The sequence below is a fragment of the Erpetoichthys calabaricus genome, chromosome 9 (assembly GCF_900747795.2).
Source record: "Erpetoichthys calabaricus chromosome 9, fErpCal1.3, whole genome shotgun sequence".
In the NCBI taxonomy this organism is placed as follows: domain Eukaryota; kingdom Metazoa; phylum Chordata; class Cladistia; order Polypteriformes; family Polypteridae; genus Erpetoichthys; species Erpetoichthys calabaricus.
Genome location: NC_041402.2, coordinates 3,249,446 through 3,268,337, shown reverse-complemented (window position 1 = coordinate 3,268,337; position 18,892 = coordinate 3,249,446). Strand labels below are relative to the sequence as shown.

Genomic DNA, 18,892 nt, shown 5'->3' with positions numbered 1-18,892 from the left:
CCGGCCACTTCTTCTAGCTCTTCTGGGGGAATCCCGAGGTGTTCCCAGGCCAGCTGAGAGACATAGTCCCTCCAGCGTGTCCTGGGTCTTCCCCGGGGCCTCCTCCCGGTTGGACGTGCCTGGAACACCTCACCAGGGAGGCGTCCAGGAGGCATCCTGATCAGATGCCCGAGCCACCTCATCTGACTCCTCTCGATGCTCTACTCTGAGCTCCTCCCAGATGACTGAGCTTCTCACCCTATCTTTAAGGGAGAGCCCAGACACCCTGCGGAGGAAACTCATTTCAGCCGCTTGTATTCGCGATCTCGTTCTTTCGGTCACTACCCATAGCTCATGACCATAGGTGAGGGTAGGAGCATAGATCGACTGGTAAATTGAGAGCTTTGCCTTATGGCTCAGCTCCTTTTTCACCACGACAGACTGATGCAGAGCCCTCATTACTGTGGACGCCGCACTGATCTGTCTGTCGATCTCACGCTCCATTCTTCCCTCACTCGTGAACAAGACTCCGAGATACTTGAACTCATCCACTTGGGGCAGGATCTCGCTACCAACCCTGAGAGGGCACTCTACCCTTATCTGGCTGAGGACCATGGTCTCGGATTTGGAGGTGCTGATTCCAATCCCAGCCGCTTCACACTCGGCTGCGAACCGATCCAGAGAGAGCTGGATGAAGCAAACAGGACAAAATCATCTGCAAAAAGCAGTGACCCAATCCTGAGCCCACCAAACCGGACCTCCTCAACGCCCTGGCTGCGCCTAGAAATTCTGTCCACAAAAGTTATGAACAGAATCGGTGACTGTTCTTCCTGAATCCGAGGTTCGACTATCCGACGGACCCTCCTCTCTAGGACCCCCAAATAGACTTTTACAGGAAGGCTGAGGAGTGTGATCCCTCTGTAGTTGGAACACACCCAGGAGTACCACCACCCCGGTCTGCCAATCCAGAGGCACTGTCCCTGATGTCCATGCGATGTTGCAGAAACGTGTCAACCAAGACAGCCCTACAACATCCAGAGCCTTGAGGAACTCCGGGCGTATCTCATCCACCCCCGGATCCCTACCACCAAGGAGTTTTTTGACCACCTCGGTGACCTCAGTCCTCATTGGAAGGCATGTTAGTGGGATTGAGGAGGTCTTCTAAGTACTCACCCCACCAACCCACTACGTCCCGAGTCGAGGTCAGCAGGGCACCATCCCCACCATATACAATGTTGACACTGCACTGCTTCCCCCTCCTGAGACGCCGGATGGTGGACCAGAATCTTCTCGAAGCCGTTCGAAAGTCGTTCTCCATGGCCTCCCCAAACTCCTCCCACACCCGAGTTTTTGCCTCAGCAACCACCGAAGCCACATTCTGCTTGGCCTGCCGGTACCTATCAGCTGCCTCCAGAGTCCCACAGGACAAAAGGGACCGGTAGGACTCCTTCTTCAGCTTGACAGCATCCCTCACCGCCGGTGTCCACCAACGGGTTCGGGGATTGCCGCCACGACAGGCACCGACCACCTTACGGCCACAGCTCCGGTCAGCCGCCTCAACAATAGAGGCACGGAACATGGCCCATTCGGACTCAATGTCCCCCACCTCCCTCGGGACGTGGTCGAAGTTCTGCCGGAGGTGGGAGTTGAAGCTACTTCTGACAGTTATATATTATATAGTGCCTTTCCTAACTATTGATTGGTGCCATTCACCCCTCATGTGCTGTTAATTTCAGTTCCCATCCTGCACATAAACGGAGACCCTCTGGTTCCCCAGCAAGCTTCTGTAAAAAGCCAAATTTCCCCTTGGGGACAAATAAAGTTCTATCTATATATGTACATTGTCACACTAGTGGACCTCCTGAATGGCTCAGGTAACCTGAGTAATACCACCACCAAGTAGCAGGGGGCGCTCTTGCTGACCATGTCTCTTATTTCCTACGCAGTGCAGAGCCGTTGCTAGGAAATGACACCTAGCTCCGCCTCCGCCGCTCACCAGACGCTGCACCCCTTCAAGGAGCGGACCATTAAAAAAAAGAGGAAACCAACAAATGGCGGTCGTCATTTCAATCCAAGGAACATCGTGAGGCGGAGATCACTGGACGGCTTACAGAAGAGACATGCGGGGGGGGGGGGGGCTCACAAGTATTTGCTTTATTTGTGTTGGACTGTTAATTATTAAATAGGATTGTGGCCGTGTTGGCACCCCAAATATTGTATTACGCCATGTCCAGTGATTTTTCTCAGCTAACAACATATATATATATATACTGTATATATATATATATATATATATATATATATATATATATATATATATATATATATATATATATATATACATACATATATATATATATATATATATATTCACGGCATTCGTAGTCTGTGTCACAATCTGATTATATGGGTGGTTACCTACCAGGTAACGCTTGTGGTTGGCCAGCAATCTGTTATATATATATATATATATATATATATATATATATATATATATATATATATATATATATATACACGCACACACACACATAAACGTTTATGTAAATATATATATATATATATATATATATACTGTATATATGCACACATTATATATATATATATATATATATATATATATATACCTGCATATATATGTATAAAAATATATACATACACAGTACACATATATACAGTATATTCATATGCATACATACAGTATATTGTAAGGGGTGGCAAGCATAGGCTGGCAGGCTGGCAACCCAACAAGGACGGCTCAAGGTTTCTTACCTGGGTGGGAAGAAAAAAGAAATACTGGGACAGGAACAAAGGCAGGATGTTCACTGCCTCAACCAAGAGCTGGGCAGAAGCTGCCAACAACAGAACAGAGATGCTGATGTCCCAGAAGGGCTCCATCGAGGACCCTTGCCCAGCCAGGAGGCCAATATGCCAGAAGGAGAGAGGGAGAAAAAAAGATATGAACTGTTTGCTCCTTCGAAACTCTAGACAGTAACATCCCAGGTCTGTGCCACCTGTAAGGACACCCGCAGGGCATGCTGGGATCTGTAATCCAGCAAGGTGGCCCACTTGGGTTCCATGGGTGCTGCAGAGATCAGTGAACCTTACTACGTTGGTTCTTCCACATGACCCAGATGTGCTTCCAACAGACCATGCCCTTACACCGGAAGTGTCCGAGATTAAAGGAGTCGGTCCGCCTGACCTCAGGGAGTCACAGTCGGGAGGGAGGGAGGGAGAGGACAACACTTGTTTGGAGGAAGAGGAGTAGGAAGGAGAAGGAGGAAGAGTTTTATTCTTATTCTTGTGCTGTTCTGTGTGGGAGGATTCTAGAAGGGCCCGTCAACTTACTGGAAAGAATAAAAATGACTACTGTCGTACCCGTTGTGTCGAGGGGTTTGGGGTGCTGCCACACCAGTTTGGAGGTCTCACACTCACACATTATATATAAATGGCATCTTGTCTGCACAGCGGTCTATGCCAACCCCCAGAAGTCCCTGCAGTGCAGTGCGCCTCACTGTTCTGTTGTCCTTCACAACATTTAAATCAGAAACATATCAGATTCATACATTTGCTGCTTTTCCATGAGTAATTCTTGGCTGCCTGCGTGTTCCCCATTGCCAGCCCGCCATTGTCTGCTTCCAGCCGTCCTGCTTCACATTTGCCTCGCTTGACATTTTTTCTGCTGCTTTTCTTTGGTCCCTTCAACAGTTCATTGGTCCCTTTGGGTGCCACCTCAACAATAAGACTTTGTTTTTTGTATCACAAAATGGACATTCCAATTAGACTAGGGGGGGGGGGCCCGGCAGGGCTTTGTAGCGCCACACATTTTCACATCCATTTGGGGGTTCGGGCAGGTGGGTCCACCTTGTTTCTCAGGGTGTGCAGTGCCATAGTCTTGCATCCCCCTTCATCACAAAATGACACCTTGCATGTCATTAGAGGTCACTTGTCACCAGCCGTTCTTTATGGATGGGGGCTGCCAACCCCCCCCCGAGAAATGCCAAAGCCACCTCATAGACCCCCATTAGCAAAAACAAAGCTCAAAAGTATAGTAGGATTAGGCGACCACTGGCACAGATGTGTTACTTTAGAAAAAAATTGTTTTCTTTAGTTTACAATTATTATTTATCACACATTAATAATTCTGTTAATAATTTTTGAATAGTTAAAAAGTCATGACATGTTATTGTCCCTTTATATCTGCCTCCGAAACAGTAATAATAATAAATAATTTATTATTATTATCATTATTGAAGGCTGCAGCACTGCTAACGCGTGTGTATAAATGTCCAGTTATCGGGTCTCGGCGGGCCGTCAGAGGCGGCACTGGCTGTAAGGGCGCAGCCTGCTTGCCCCGTACAGGACTCTCGTTTCCTAAACTGCTATCATTTTGCTTAAACTCACTTTTACCCCAGCAATGTTTTCTCACCCCCCCCCCCCCAAAAAAAAACGTGCCGATTTCACAGATCTCAGACCGAAACTGTCATCACTCCATGAGAATTCAAAAGCGGAAGGTGACCCAACTCTGCCAGCTTCTTCCTTTGTCACGTGTACTCGGCATGCCGCGCAAAGCTGATGGCGCCTCCGTGTAGACACCCATACAGAATGTTCAGTGTATGGCCGAAAGCGAAACGCCCAGCCTGGCGCACTCATCGCTTCAGACGACACCTGTGGAATTGCCAGGTTGGCTTTACAGTACATCAGGGGTGGCAAAGGGACAGTAGCTGTGTCACTAATAAAGCTGGCGTTCATTCATTCATTCATTCGTTTGTTCATTTCCAGAATCCACTTTGCCTTCTGAGGGGACCACGTAAGAAATAACGGACAGGGCCGGGAAGTAATCACCGTATAGTAATGGACGCCACCTGTAATGCCAACCGGTCCACTGTGTGGCGCTGAGGACATGGCAGACAGAAGGGAAAAGAGGAGCACGAGGAGTGTGCCCGACGACAAAAAGGGACGTTTGTAAAGAAACGCAAACCCCTTTAACAGCACAAAGTGATCAGAACACTGCGGCATCATCCAGTAATCGCGTCCTGGACGACACACACACAGCCCGTTTATAGCGCCTCCACGTCTACATTTTTATTTGTCAGTTTCTTCTCACGTCAGGTAACCACAGATTCTCGGTTTAGTTTGTTTGATTTGTGAGGTGCTTTCTGACACATGCCGTGCATACTAAAAAACTATAAAAATGAAAATTATTACCAGTGCCGCATTTTATAAGGCCTAATGGTGGTGCGGTGTTTGCATGTTCTCCCCGTGTCTACGTGGGTTTCCTCCAACAGTCCAAAGACATGCATGTTAGGTACATTGGCAATCCTAAATTGTCCCCAGTGTGTGCTTGGTGTGTGTGTGTGTGTGTGTGTGCCCTGTGGTGGGCTGGCGCCCTGCCTGGGGTTTGTTCCTGCCTTGCACCTTGTGTTGGCTGGGATTGGCTCCAGCAGACCCCCGTGACCCTGTAGTTAGGATATAGCAGGTTGGACAATGACTGACTGAATAATATAATATAATATAAGATAGATAGATAGATAGATAGATAGATAGATAGATAGATAGATAGATAGATAGATAGATAGATAGATAGATAGATAGATAGAAAGGCACTATATAATAGATAGATAGATAGATAGATAGATAGATAGATAGATAGATAGATAGATAGATAGATAGATGAAAGGCACTATATAATAGATAGATAGATAGATAGATAGATAGATAGATAGATAGATAGATAGATAGATAGATAGATAGATAGATGTGAAAGGCACTATATAATAGATAGATGTGAAAGGCGCTATATAATAGATAGATAGATAGATAGATAGATAGATAGATAGATAGATAGATAGATAGATAGATAGATAGATGAAAGGCACTATATAATAGATAGATAGATAGATAGATAGATAGATAGATAGATAGATAGATAGATGTGAAAGGCACTATATAATAGATAGATGTGAAAGGCGCGATAGATAGATAGATAGATAGATAGATAGATAGATAGATAGATAGATAGATAGATAGATAGAAAGGCACTATATAATAGATAGATAGATAGATAGATAGATAGATAGATAGATAGATAGATAGATAGATAGATAGATAGATGAAAGGCACTATATAATAGATAGATAGATAGATAGATAGATAGATAGATAGATAGATAGATAGATAGATAGATAGATAGATAGATGTGAAAGGCACTATATTATAGATAGATGTGAAAGGCACTATATAATAGATAGATAGATAGATAGATAGATAGATAGATAGATAGATAGATAGATAGATAGATAGATAGATAGATAGATAGATAGATGAAAGGCACTATATAATAGATAGATAGATAGATAGATAGATAGATAGATAGATAGATAGATAGATAGATAGATAGATAGATAGATGTGAAAGGCACTATATTATAGATAGATAGATAGATAGATAGATAGATAGATAGATAGATAGATAGATAGATAGATAGATAGATAGATGTGAAAGGCACTATATAATAGATAGATAGATAGATAGATAGATAGATAGATAGATAGATAGATAGATAGATAGATGTGAAAGGCACTATATAATAGATAGATAGATAGATAGATAGATAGATAGATAGATAGATAGATAGATAGATAGATAGATAGATAGATAGATAGATAGATAGATGGGGTGGTGTACACTGTAAAGAAAAGGTTAAATTTGCGATAAAAAATGGCAGCTGTGGTTACCGGAATTTTACCATAAAAGATCAAGTGCCAATATATTTTGATCTACGGTATAACTTTTTGCAAGTGTATATATTGTACAGTAAGTAGCTGTGTTTTCTTTACAGCACATTACAATAGAAGTGAATGTTTAAATTGAAACGCCCGCACTGTAATTCAGATGCCAATCAGTAAACCATCAACGTGTCAGAAGCCCACAGACCACCGCACAGTTTGAGTCAATAAAACAACAACATTTATTGACATGGTGGCATGTTGTCTTATGGAGAAGTAAATGGTCTTTTGTGGTATATAGTATCCTTCAGGTTTGCCAGTTTATTCAAAGTAACCCCCCATAAATGAGCTTCATAACCTCAAACCTCGAACCTTCAGCACTCGGGGTAAATACGTCCGCTAATTCTGTTTCTGTTCCCCCAATTGTGCAAAGGTTTGCGGTTCACCTGGAAGACCATTGTAAAAGGGGGCGTTTCCTTATGCAAATATCATAACTGTATGCAAATTTAGAAATCGGTGCCAAGAAAAAAAAAACCCAGAAAATGTTTACGTTCTGAAAAACTGCATCCTACTTTATATGGCAACCACACCAACGTACTTTACCTCGGGTGCCCATGAATTCCTTTAGTGATATTGAAGAAACAGCCACATCAAACAAATACATCTGATCATCTTGAGTTTAACGAATGTGAGGTCGCTGTTTATATGTGAATATTTATTCTTGGTCGCCGCATGTGACAGCGGATTAGCACAAACCGCACACGGTCAACAAACGACGCTTTTCTTGAAACAGCCTGGCGCAGTAAAATGGAAAGTGTAACACGATTTTCTTTCTGATGGCATTATCTCATTTTTTGATGCCGTGATCACCATTATTTCACCGTATTTTTACGGGTTAACTCTGTAAAATCTGTTATACTGGTCTGTATATTTCATTTTAGTGCGTTTTACATTTTACAGATGTCTGCTTTCGCTATTTCACAGTTTTATTGTGTCAAACTAACAGCCATTTTTTACGGTGCAGAGGCTCAGGCCTATGACTTCACCCCGTGCGTCACGTGAGCGGGTCACCTCACCTGTTTCTGTCCTAATTGGTTAAAAAACAAAAGAAACGTCACCAAAGGTATCTCAAATGTTGTACGTCGTTTTGGAAAAATAAGTCACACAAATAAGAAATAACAGGATAAAGAAAGATGGCACTACATAATAAACAGATAGAACTTTATTTGTCCCCTGCGGTGACTTTTTACAGATGTGGAATAAAAACCATAATAATGTAATGAATAAACAGATAAATGTTCAGCAGTGTGACTAAATGAAAGAAAAACTTCTGACTTGGCAGTGAGAGTCGCAGGGAGGTATTGTGCTGGCAGATTATATCACACATGAAATTATATTATAAACGCGTGTAATTGTAATTGTAATTGAACTGTAATTCGTATTGTAATTCTCGTGTGTGTCTGAGGGAGTCGACTGAATGTTTCTTGAGCTTCTGTAAAAAGCTAAATGTCAGCTTTAGGCAGAATAAAGTGCTATATACAATATAATATAATATAATATATTATAAATAATGTAATGTAATATAGCATTGTCAACTCTGCCTGATGCAGTTCGTTGTGGCCGGGGGTCGGCAGGACGGGGGCTCCCAGTCCATCGCTGCGCCCACCCATTCATGCCCACAGCAACGCACGGTGTGCATTTTTAAATGACGATAGAGTGTCATGGTCACTAATGGCCGTGCACAGAGTTGATTAAATCTTACCTGCATATCCTAATCAGCCTGCGCCACATGTCATGCCAACACATTCGCCTTCACGCATCCAAGGAATCTCCATAGGTACAACGTTCAGGCGTGGCGGTTCGAACCCAGAACAATGGATCGGTGAGGCTGCGTTGCTACCCACTGTGCCCCCATATTGTTTGTTTCTTTACTCGTTCTCTGCCCCTCTTTTAAGACAAATTCGTAAAGATTGCCCTGGAGGGGTCCACATATCGTTCAAACTCAATCTGGTGCCCTTTTCTTATAGCAGTACAAGTCTGGTGCCACACACTCTTTAAAAGAAAAGCATCAAAGTGCTTCTTCAAAGCAATTCCATAAGGGGGGCATTTTTGGTTCCCAACAGAACTGTCCACAATTGAAAGTTCCAGAAAGATTTATTAAAATCTCTAACAGGGTGCAAAAATCGCCATGGACAGATGATAAGAGACTGGTGAAATGCTCTCCAAATTTGAAAGGACTCGCACTTTTTACAATGATTAAAGAACACAAGAAATCTGACACACGAGGGGAGGCCATTCAGCCCATCAAGCCCGTTTGTGTAGCGAATAACTAAGCTGCCCCGATATCGCATCCTGATTCTTCAGAAAAGCGCTGGGTGACTTAACTTCGGCTTTTCTTGATCTCTAAGCGTTCTGCTTGGTCGCCTACCACGCATTAAAGATTTCTGCTTTGTTCAACCTTTTCAAAGCCCCAAGAACCAACTTCACATGCCAAGGACTCTCCCCAGAATGTAGCATCGGGGCTACGAGGAACTGCACGACGCAGTAAAGTGCCAGTGTGGAAACGAAAAAAAAAAAAAAGCACGATTTATTTGACGACAGCATGGTGGACAACCGGGAATACGGAAAAAAAGAAGAGATAGAAAAAGAAACGGAACGAAGAGGAGCGGGAAAAACAAGTCAACAAGAAGAAAAGAAAGAGGGCGAGAGAGGTGTAAGGAACTGTAGAGAAGAGCAGAAGTGAGAGATGTCCGTGAAGCGCAATGAAGCGCGTGCGTGTGTGTGTGCGCGCGCTCGTCGCCGCGCGCGCTCGCGTGTGCGTTTGTCTTTTTACCGCGGTGTTTCACAATTCCAATCAGCAAACACCTGGAGGGTCAGTTATTCAGACATTGCACTTCAATAAACGGCCCCCACCTCCATCCTCTTTAGTCTTTACAACTTTTTTTGTTGATGGCGATGAGTTTATTTTTCAGCCTTTCCAGGGGGCCGGGCACTCTTCCACAGTTGGTTCCTGCTGAATGCCAGCAATGCCGGGTTAGGCAGCGGCTCTCCGCGATCCTGAACCGGATAAACGGGTTAGACAAATGGATAGCCGGGGTTTTCAACAGCAGTGCGATGTAAAGGTCGGTCCTTGTGGGACGTCTGTCAACAGTAAAGGGACAAGGGACACGCTGAGGAGTCCAAGAGGCGCTGAGCGAGTTTTTTTTTTTTTTTTAAGCCTGCCTGCCAAAGCCTTTTCGCATTTCTTGAGAAAGCCTCTCTGAATATCCTGCACGTTTGAAGATGTCTATTCCAAGTATTTGATTATGGTGACTTGTTATCCAAAGTGACTTGCAAGTCCGAATATGGCCCTGTATTTCATGCGGGTGTAGTGACGTGTCTCCTCGTCAAACAAGAAGTGAACACCGCAGGCCTGTACTGAGAACTGCAACACCTCAGCCCCGAGGCAACACTAACAGGTTTGGCGCTCCCTTTCTGCCAATTAAAGGCTTAATACCTGACAGCAGACAAACACTCTCTCCCTCCCTCGCGCTCTCTTACATATACGATCTATTTATACCGATCTATCTATAAATCTGGAATAAAACACTAAGGCCTGTGTGGCCAGCCCTTCCGAGCGACCTGATTGGTCAGTTTGGCTCTGGTGACGAAAGACGACGTGCGAGTGTGAGACGCGTTGAAAGTGTCGCCTTCAAAGTATAAAACCGGACAGGAGGCGAGAAAGGCCTGTTGAAAATAACGAGGGGCTGACAAGCGGGCTTTACTGGAACGCGCTCGACACACGGGGCGCGGGTGAAGAAATGTCCAGCCACACACGAAAACCGAGGAAAGCAGCTAAAAAGCACACGCAGGGCATGGGATGGCAAACATTTTTAAATGATACTACCAGCTGTCTTCGACCAGTACCCTTACTAGTATAGCAAAGTCAGTGTGCGTGTGTGTCCGGTAGCTCCGAGCAATCTGATTGGTCAGTTTGGCAAGGGAAGAACATACCGAGTGACACTGGGGAACGAGGAGCAAACAGAGAGACCAGAAATATCTGCCACAAAACCGAATGATAATTTCACAACGGTAACAATGGCCTGTTTACCCTTAGTGGCAGTCAAAAAGCGGACAGGAGGCGAGCAGAGAGACTCGAAATAACAGAATCTGAGAAGCAGGCTTTACGGGGATTTTAGATGTCATAATGGATAGACAGGCAACCTACCTGGAATGGAGGGCAGTGTCTTACCTGGCAAGAAGGCCATAATACAATACAATACAATAGTTTATTTCTGTATAGCCCAAAATCACACAGGAAGTGCCGCAATGGGCTTTAAGAGGGACTGGCGCTTGATAGCCCCCCAGCCTTGACTCTCTAAGAAGACAAGGAAAAACTCCCAATAATGGAAAGGAGAGCCTGGGTATAGGTGCAACCCGGCCAGGATGGGTCCCAGTAATCCCAGAGAGAAAGACTAATGGGAAGAGTGGGGGGGGGGGGATTGTGGGGCGGGGCTGTGTACCATAGACAGTCCATTCTCTTATGTGCCAATGCTCCTCTGGCATGATCGCAGTCTGGATACCCACTGTACTCAATAACAATAATAAAAATAATAATAATAATAATTCAGGGCGGCACGGTGGCGCAGTGCGTAGCGCTTCCCGGGTCCTCCCTGTGTGGAGTTTGCATGTTCTCCCCGTGTCTGCGTGGGTTTCCTCTGGGTGCTCCGGTTTCCTCCCACAGTCCAAAGACATGCTGGTTATTCTAAATTGGCCCTAGTGTGTGCTTGGTGTGTGTTTGTGTGTGTCCTGCGGTGGGTTGGCGCCCTGCCCAGGACTGTTTCCTGCCTTGTGCCCTGTGTTGGCTGGGATTGGCTCCAGCAGACCCCCGTGACCCTGTGTTCGGATTCAGCGGGTTGGAAAATGGATGGATGGATAATAATTCATTTTATTTATAGAGTTTTGGGGTCCTAGGGTGTCGCCAGAGGGCGCTGTTGCGAGAAGAGCTCCCTGTTTTGTGTCACTTCAGTAAGACACAGAAGTGCCAGCCTCATGAGTAGCATATAGTTGGAAGATAGATTTCTGAGGAAGATGGGAGGAAGATAGTGGTCTTTTGATAATGGATGGAAGGTGGACATTTTAAGATGCATGGATGGATGCATTTTTGTAGAAGATAGATGGATGGATGAATGGATGGATTTCTGTTGATGATGGATGCCTTTCTGCTCAGGTTGATGTGGGTTTAGAGAATGGATGGATGGATTGATAAATTTGAGAATTAGCAGGTCTTATTTTGGAAGTGCAGATTGTGCGCAGGGGGCGGCACGGTGGCGCAGTGGTAGCGCTGCTGCCTCGCAGTTAGGAGACCCGGGTTCGCTTCCCGGGTCCACCCTGCGTGGAGTTTGCATGTTCTCCCCGTGTCTGCGTGGGTTTCCTCCGGGCGCTCCGGTTTCCTCCCACATTTCTAAAGACAGGCTGGTTAGGTGGATTGGCGATTCTAAATTGGCCCTAGTGTGTGCTTGGTGTGTGGGTGTGTTTGTGTGTGTCCTGCGGTGGGTTGGCACCCTGCCCAGGATTGGTTCCCTGCCTTGTGCCCTGTGTTGGCTGGGATTGGCTCCAGCAGACCCCCGTGACCCTGTGTTCGGATTCAGCGGGTTGGAAAATGGATGGATGGATGGATTGTGCACAGAGACAGTATTAAAAGGCACTGCAGAGTGGATGTCATTGATTTATGAATGAAGAAAACAGAGCGTCTTAATATTCAGTTATTAATACATAAAGGGAACACTTAACTCAAAAGTTTAGTTATTCAACGGTAATTAAGAGTTAATTTCTCTCCATTTGTCTCGTTCGATTGGATTAATAATGGCAGTAATTACATAACATATTTGATAAATTAAAGATGCACTTATATTATTTTCATGCATTATTAACTATGCAACTTTTTCAAAATGACCCACCGAGTGATTAAACAGATTACTTCTAATTGCTGATTTGGCTTTGAACTCCATACAGTCCTTTAACATAAATCCATCACTAGTGCCACTGTGAATTAAGGGCGCATTTAAATAATAAATCATTAGCCTACTGTTGCCTAATTTGCATTACATGTTAATTAGATTAGCGTCTACAGTAATTACCAGAGCATTAAAATGATTTACACGGTTTGTTTTCTCCTTAAGGAATTATTAAGTCATCATGACTGAACTCGAAATGCAACGGCACAAAAAATAAATAAATAAATAAATAAAAAAGTTACTTTGACAAAATGGGAAAAAAGAAAAAAGGCAGAGACGCGCTTTACGCGATCGGCGCGCTGCACGAAACGGCAGTTACTGCGGCCAGCGTCTGTTAGGGGATTGCGACACGGCGGGTGCTCTGCTCGTGAATGGCGACAGCGTCTCGCAGAAACGAGATAAAGAAACTTAAAAGAAAAAGAAAAATGAAACAACAGTCACCCGATCTGATTGATTACCAGAGCCATTTTTGTGGACCTCTGTGTGCCTCTGAAACCCGCTGGAGCGCCGCGAACGGACTGGAAAAATGCAAAGCGAGCGGGCGTCTGAGTCACCTGACTAAAAAATGAAACGGCGGGCACGACAGACAAACTCATAAACACAACCGTCTGAGGGAATAAGCAAACAAACACCAAACATAAGTAAGTAAGTAAATAAATAAATAAATAAATAAAATTAGAGATCATCAGATCACAAAAGGAACGTGAAGCGAGTGACGTGGAGATGTTGAGGGTCACGGTGCGCTTCCAAGTGAGAAGCTGCCATGCAAAAGCCAACTACAATTGGAAACATACACGATCCATTGACGTGGTAAACACAGTATAATGCATGGACGTGAAAGACGCTATATAATGAATGGGTGGATATGAAAAGCGCTGTGGATTGGAGGTGAGAACTGTGCCAACCATTTTGAGGTTTACAGTTCAGCGCTGTTTGCTGGATTAGGCTCCACCCTCCCCAGAGACTTGTCCACGAGATATGGCAGGTTTAGGAAATGGATTGATGAAAGTCCAGTTGTATTATTAAATTAACAAGCGTGACCTAAGATTTGCACCCCTTTAACAAGTATGCACTATAAGTAAATTTACCTGAGCACTTGCCACTGCAGCGCTTGGCACCTGCACTCAGTGAAAGGCGCTATATAAAAACATCAACTGAATTGAACTGAATTAATTTTGGCGCACTGGTAGTGCCTGCGGTGGGTTGGCACCCTGCCTGGGATTGGTTCCTGCCTTGTGCCCTGTGTTGGCTGGGACTGGCTCCAGCAGACCCCCGTGACCCTGTGTTCGGATTCAGCGGGTTGGAAAATGGATGGATGGATGGCACTGGTAGTGCTGATATCTCGCAACAAGGAGGTTGAAGTTCATGTCCCGGGGGGGTCTCCCCAGCATGGAGGCTGCATGTTCTCCCGGTGTCCAATGTCCAGAGACACGCAGGTTAGGCGGATGGGTGATGTTAATTTGCCCCCGCGCGTGTATGTGTGTGTGTGTTCACCATGTGACGATCTGTCGTCCTTTCCAGGGATTGTTCCTGCGTTACTCTCAATGGTAGCTTCATGCCGGCCCTGCTCAGGATGAAGGGGATTAAGAAGATGGCTGGATGGACGATTCCATTCATTTCAAGGTAGTGGGTTGTTGGAAGAATATTCTAAACAAAATTTAGTTTAAATGCGCAGTATTTAAAGCGCAGTACTGTCTAATGTGACAATAAATAAAAACAGCATGAAATGTCAATATGTGTCACGAAATATATTTTTGTTGCTCGTCATTATTTTTTGGCTGACACTTTTATCTAAGGCGACTTACATCCTTTGACATCCAATAAGAAGTCCTCATCCCAAAGGGCTTTCAGGAATTTTACAGAGCAGCAGTTCGCACATTTTCGAGCACGTGACTCACTACCGGCAAACACAGGTGAGGTGACGTAACGGTGACCGAGTCGGCTCTGTGGACAGAAACTGGCAACTTGGGGGTCGCGATGGAGATTTGCGCTGCGTGTCTTGGGCAGGAGCGCCCAAAAAAGCTGACATGAGAGTGCATTCGAGAGGCGAAGCCAGAAAAGGAGTCGTGTGAGCTTAAAAAACGTCGGCGCCTGGAAGCAGCAAGCGACGGGCGGGCGGGCACAAAGTTTGTGGGGAGAAAAACAAAAAAAAAAAAACCTGCGGTGAAGATGACAGGCGGCGGAGCTGATGGCAGAGAGGCGTTAGTGAGCAGTGCGGTGGGCAGCGCAGCTTCAGCACTCTGAAAATACAACCGCGAAGCGTTCAAATATAGCGCCACGTGACGTCAACCGGCCCTGATTAGAAATCTGTGAGGTCTGAAAGTCACCCGACCCGCCACGTCAGGCCACCCGCGTGTCTTCTGAGCCCTGGCTGGGTGCGCCCACACTTCACAGGGAGACGACAACATCAGGAATCGGCATTTGAGGTACGACATGGCGCGGCACCCCGCGAGTCACACGACCACGGGCAGAACAATAGAGTCCAGCACTCTAACAAATAACGGGCGTGAATTAACTGGTTTTATTTTACTGAGCCCTATGACTCCTCGTAGACCCTTTCCTTGACAAACAGCCATTTCATTCTTTGGAGGGTCCTGTGCTCATGGAGGTTGTTCTTTGGGCATTGAAAACGTCTACCAATATGAGGGCAGAGCAGACATCTGTAATGTGTAGTAGGCAGGATACTGAGAGACCAAGAAAACCAGAACCGAGTCCAGTGTGGTTACAAGAAGAGAGAGCGCTTTTCAAACTGGGGATATACCAGGAGTTTAGGAATCTGTTAGCATCTGCTGATGGTCATTTATGGAACCTGATACAGACTGAATTGGAGAAAGGCTCTCCTTCTGGAACCTTCTTATGGGTGGTTCTTTAGGAGACCAAAGGCGGTTCACCAATATGGCATGGCTATAAAAAAAAAAAAGTTTTATTCTAATTAGTATGTTTATTTAAGACAGTGAAGGAGAGAGAGAGAGAGAGAGAGAGAGAGAGAGAGAGATGAAAGGCACCATATAAGAAATAGATGTGAAAGGCACTATATAATAGATAGATAGATAGATAGATAGATAGATAGATAGATAGATAGATAGATAGATAGATAGATAGATAGATAGATAGATAGATAGATAGATAGATATGAAAGGCACTATATGATAGATAGATAGATAGATAGATAGATAGATAGATAGATAGATAGATAGATAGATAGATAGATAGATAGATAGATAGATAGATAGATAGATGTGAAAGGCTCTATATGATAGATAGATAGATAGATAGATAGATAGATAGATAGATAGATAGATAGATAGATAGATAGATAGATAGATAGATGTGAAAGGCGCTATATGATAGATAGATAGATAGATAGATAGATAGATAGATAGATAGATAGATAGATAGATAGATAGATAGATAGATAGATAGACAGATAGATAGATAGATAGATAGATGTGAACGGTGCTATATGATAGATAGATAGATAGATAGATAGATAGATAGATAGATAGATAGATAGATAGATAGATAGATAGATAGATGTGAAAGGTGCTATATGATAGATAGATAGATAGATAGATAGATAGATAGATAGATAGATAGATAGATGTGAAAGGCACTATATGATAGATAGATAGATAGATAGATAGATAGATAGATAGATAGATAGATAGATAGATAGATAGATAGATAGATAGATGTGAAAGGCGCTATATGATAGATAGATAGATAGATAGATAGATAGATAGATAGATAGATAGATAGATAGATAGATAGATAGATAGATAGATGTGAAAGGCACTATATGATAGATAGATAGATAGATAGATAGATAGATAGATAGATAGATAGATAGATAGATAGATAGATAGATAGATAGATAGATAGTAAAGGCTCTATGTAATATACAGTATTGTCAAAGATAAGGTATTATATAATTAATAATATATAGAAAGCTTTAAGAAAGAAACTTTATAAAATATGCAAGTATACAAGGCAGTATATAGAATAGGGCGCCACATTTGTGACTTGTGGTTGCTGTGATTTTGCATGTTCTCCCTGTGTTCTTGTGGTTTTCCTTCTATCCTCCTCAATGTCACACTGGTGAGGTCCACTGGTGATCCCAGACTGGCCCAGTGTGAGTGTGAGCGTGTGTGTGTGTGTGTGTGTGGGTGGGTGTGAGTGGTCTTTGTGGTGACCAGACATCCCATCCAGGGTTGTGGTTCTCACCTCTGATGCTGTTGGGTTTGGCTCCACTCCCCCAAGGTGAGTCAGAATTGTTTTAAGCCTCTTTGCCCGCCGTGTCACGCTGTCCCACTAAATGTCCCCTTGCTCCGGGCTACACTGATCACGCTGACTGATGAATGGCCTTAGTAACATCAAGGATCTCGGCCTCTCGTTTCCACGCTGCCATGCCTTGGTGTATCGTGACCTCTACAGGACGTGTCACATTTGTGTTATAAATGGTTTTATTGCTGATGTCGCTTATTGATTAGCATTTACTGAGTAATCTGCGCCCCTCACTCAGGGCTGGACGCTTTCCCCGTATACACATTCGCACACGTATGACGGATGGCCGCTGTTTGTTCATTCATATGTCATATTGATTGGAGCCTTCACTGTCTCAATCGCCCCATGCCCTTTTCTGTCACATTTTCATTCTATCTTTAGTCCCTGAATGTCTGTCAACCACCTTTCCAATTCATTCATTCTATTACAGTGCAAAGGCGCTATATAAAGAATGAAGTAACCGATTTCATGACCCAAATGTGTATCAGTCAGTCATGCAGAAGGTCCGTGCCGTCCACCCTGAAGTGACACGCACTTCACAATGATCACAATGGCGTCTTCATCTCCATTAAGGACAGATCACTCAGCATGCCTATCTGGTCACAGCCATCACTCAAAAGCAGGGCGGCTCCTCACGTCAATCATTTCTTCACCCGAGTGGTCATTCTGGTCAATCAAGTGGCAGTGTGGCATAGTGGTTAAGGTGCTGGGCTTCCAACCCCGAGTTTGTGGGTTCAAATCCCACTACTGACACCATGTACTGTGTATTTACTTATCTAAAGAGCTTCAGTAACTCCCTCCTGGGGACAAATAATATTCTCTGTGACCCTTAACAGCTCAGTTTACATGCATGTCACCAATTGTATCTCAAAGTCACCTTAGAGAAGCCATCATCCAAATCATAATCTTAACTTCCTGAGGATTAACAGAGTGTGCCATGTAAGTGGAGTTCCAACGCTGCTAAACTGAGTGTGTTGGCATGTTCTCCCGGTGTCCTTCTTCTCACACCATCAGGAAATGCATGTCACCTAAAGTGGGCACCTCTGGATTGTCAGGTGTGATGAAGTGTGTGTATCTGTGATTGAACAGGGGGTGCGATTAGCACCCCATCAAAAGTCACCCCCAATACTGCCACGTTGGGCATCCCATGATCTTGAACTAGATATAGGGGGCTATCTGTGCCAAATGTGCTGTGGTGTTTGTTCTCCACAAACCATCGGATTGTGTCTTTATTTTGGTTGGCACCATTGAGGCAGATTTCCTGAAAATATGCTCTATGGCTTTAAAGTTTTCAATCAATGAATGGCCTTCCAGCTAAGTCTGTGTCACCAATGAAATAAAGAAGTGTAGGATGCCCCCTGTTGGCATGGGGAAGACATGCGGGTTACCCAGTAAGAAGTGGGTCTCTTACACTCAAATCACTACATGCCATGTCAAAGAATCCATCACACCTCATTCCAGTTTCCCTCGTGGTAAAGTCATAAAGAAATGTAGTGTGCCCCCTAGTGGCACAAGCATGGAAGACAGGTGTAGGTAACCTCATTCCAGTCTGCAGTGACTCTCCAATGCCAACACAACATTATATCAAAGTGTCCATCGGGTGACTGTCCAGATATGCCTCTAATGAGACATAAAGAAACATAGTGTGCCCACTAGTGGCATGGGCATGAGGAAGATGGGCCAGTCTCAGTTTTTAGGTGGTCTGACACTGAAATCTCAACATGCTTGTGACTTCATGTCAAGGTGTCTGTCACACTACTGTACAGCTATTCCTCGAATAATAATGAGGTAAAGAAGTCTAGTGTGCCCCCTAGTGGCATAGACATGAGGAAGATGGGTTGGTAAACCCAGTCCGAGTCTGGAGTGGATCACTGACGCTACAATAACTACATGCTCGTGACTCGA

At 44.3% G+C, this 18,892-nt stretch overlaps 1 protein-coding gene and 1 non-coding gene across 4 annotated transcripts in view; one reads left to right on the top strand and one right to left on the bottom strand.

The window, feature by feature from the left end:
• The window catches only part of LOC114657332 (retinoic acid receptor RXR-alpha-A), a 385,485-nt gene that overhangs the window by 185,073 nt on the left and 181,520 nt on the right, over positions 1 to 18,892 (bottom strand). The window lies entirely within an intron of this gene.
• On the top strand, positions 17,668 to 17,740 carry trnag-ucc (transfer RNA glycine (anticodon UCC)). The gene has a single exon. It is a non-coding gene; the product is annotated as a tRNA-Gly (tRNA).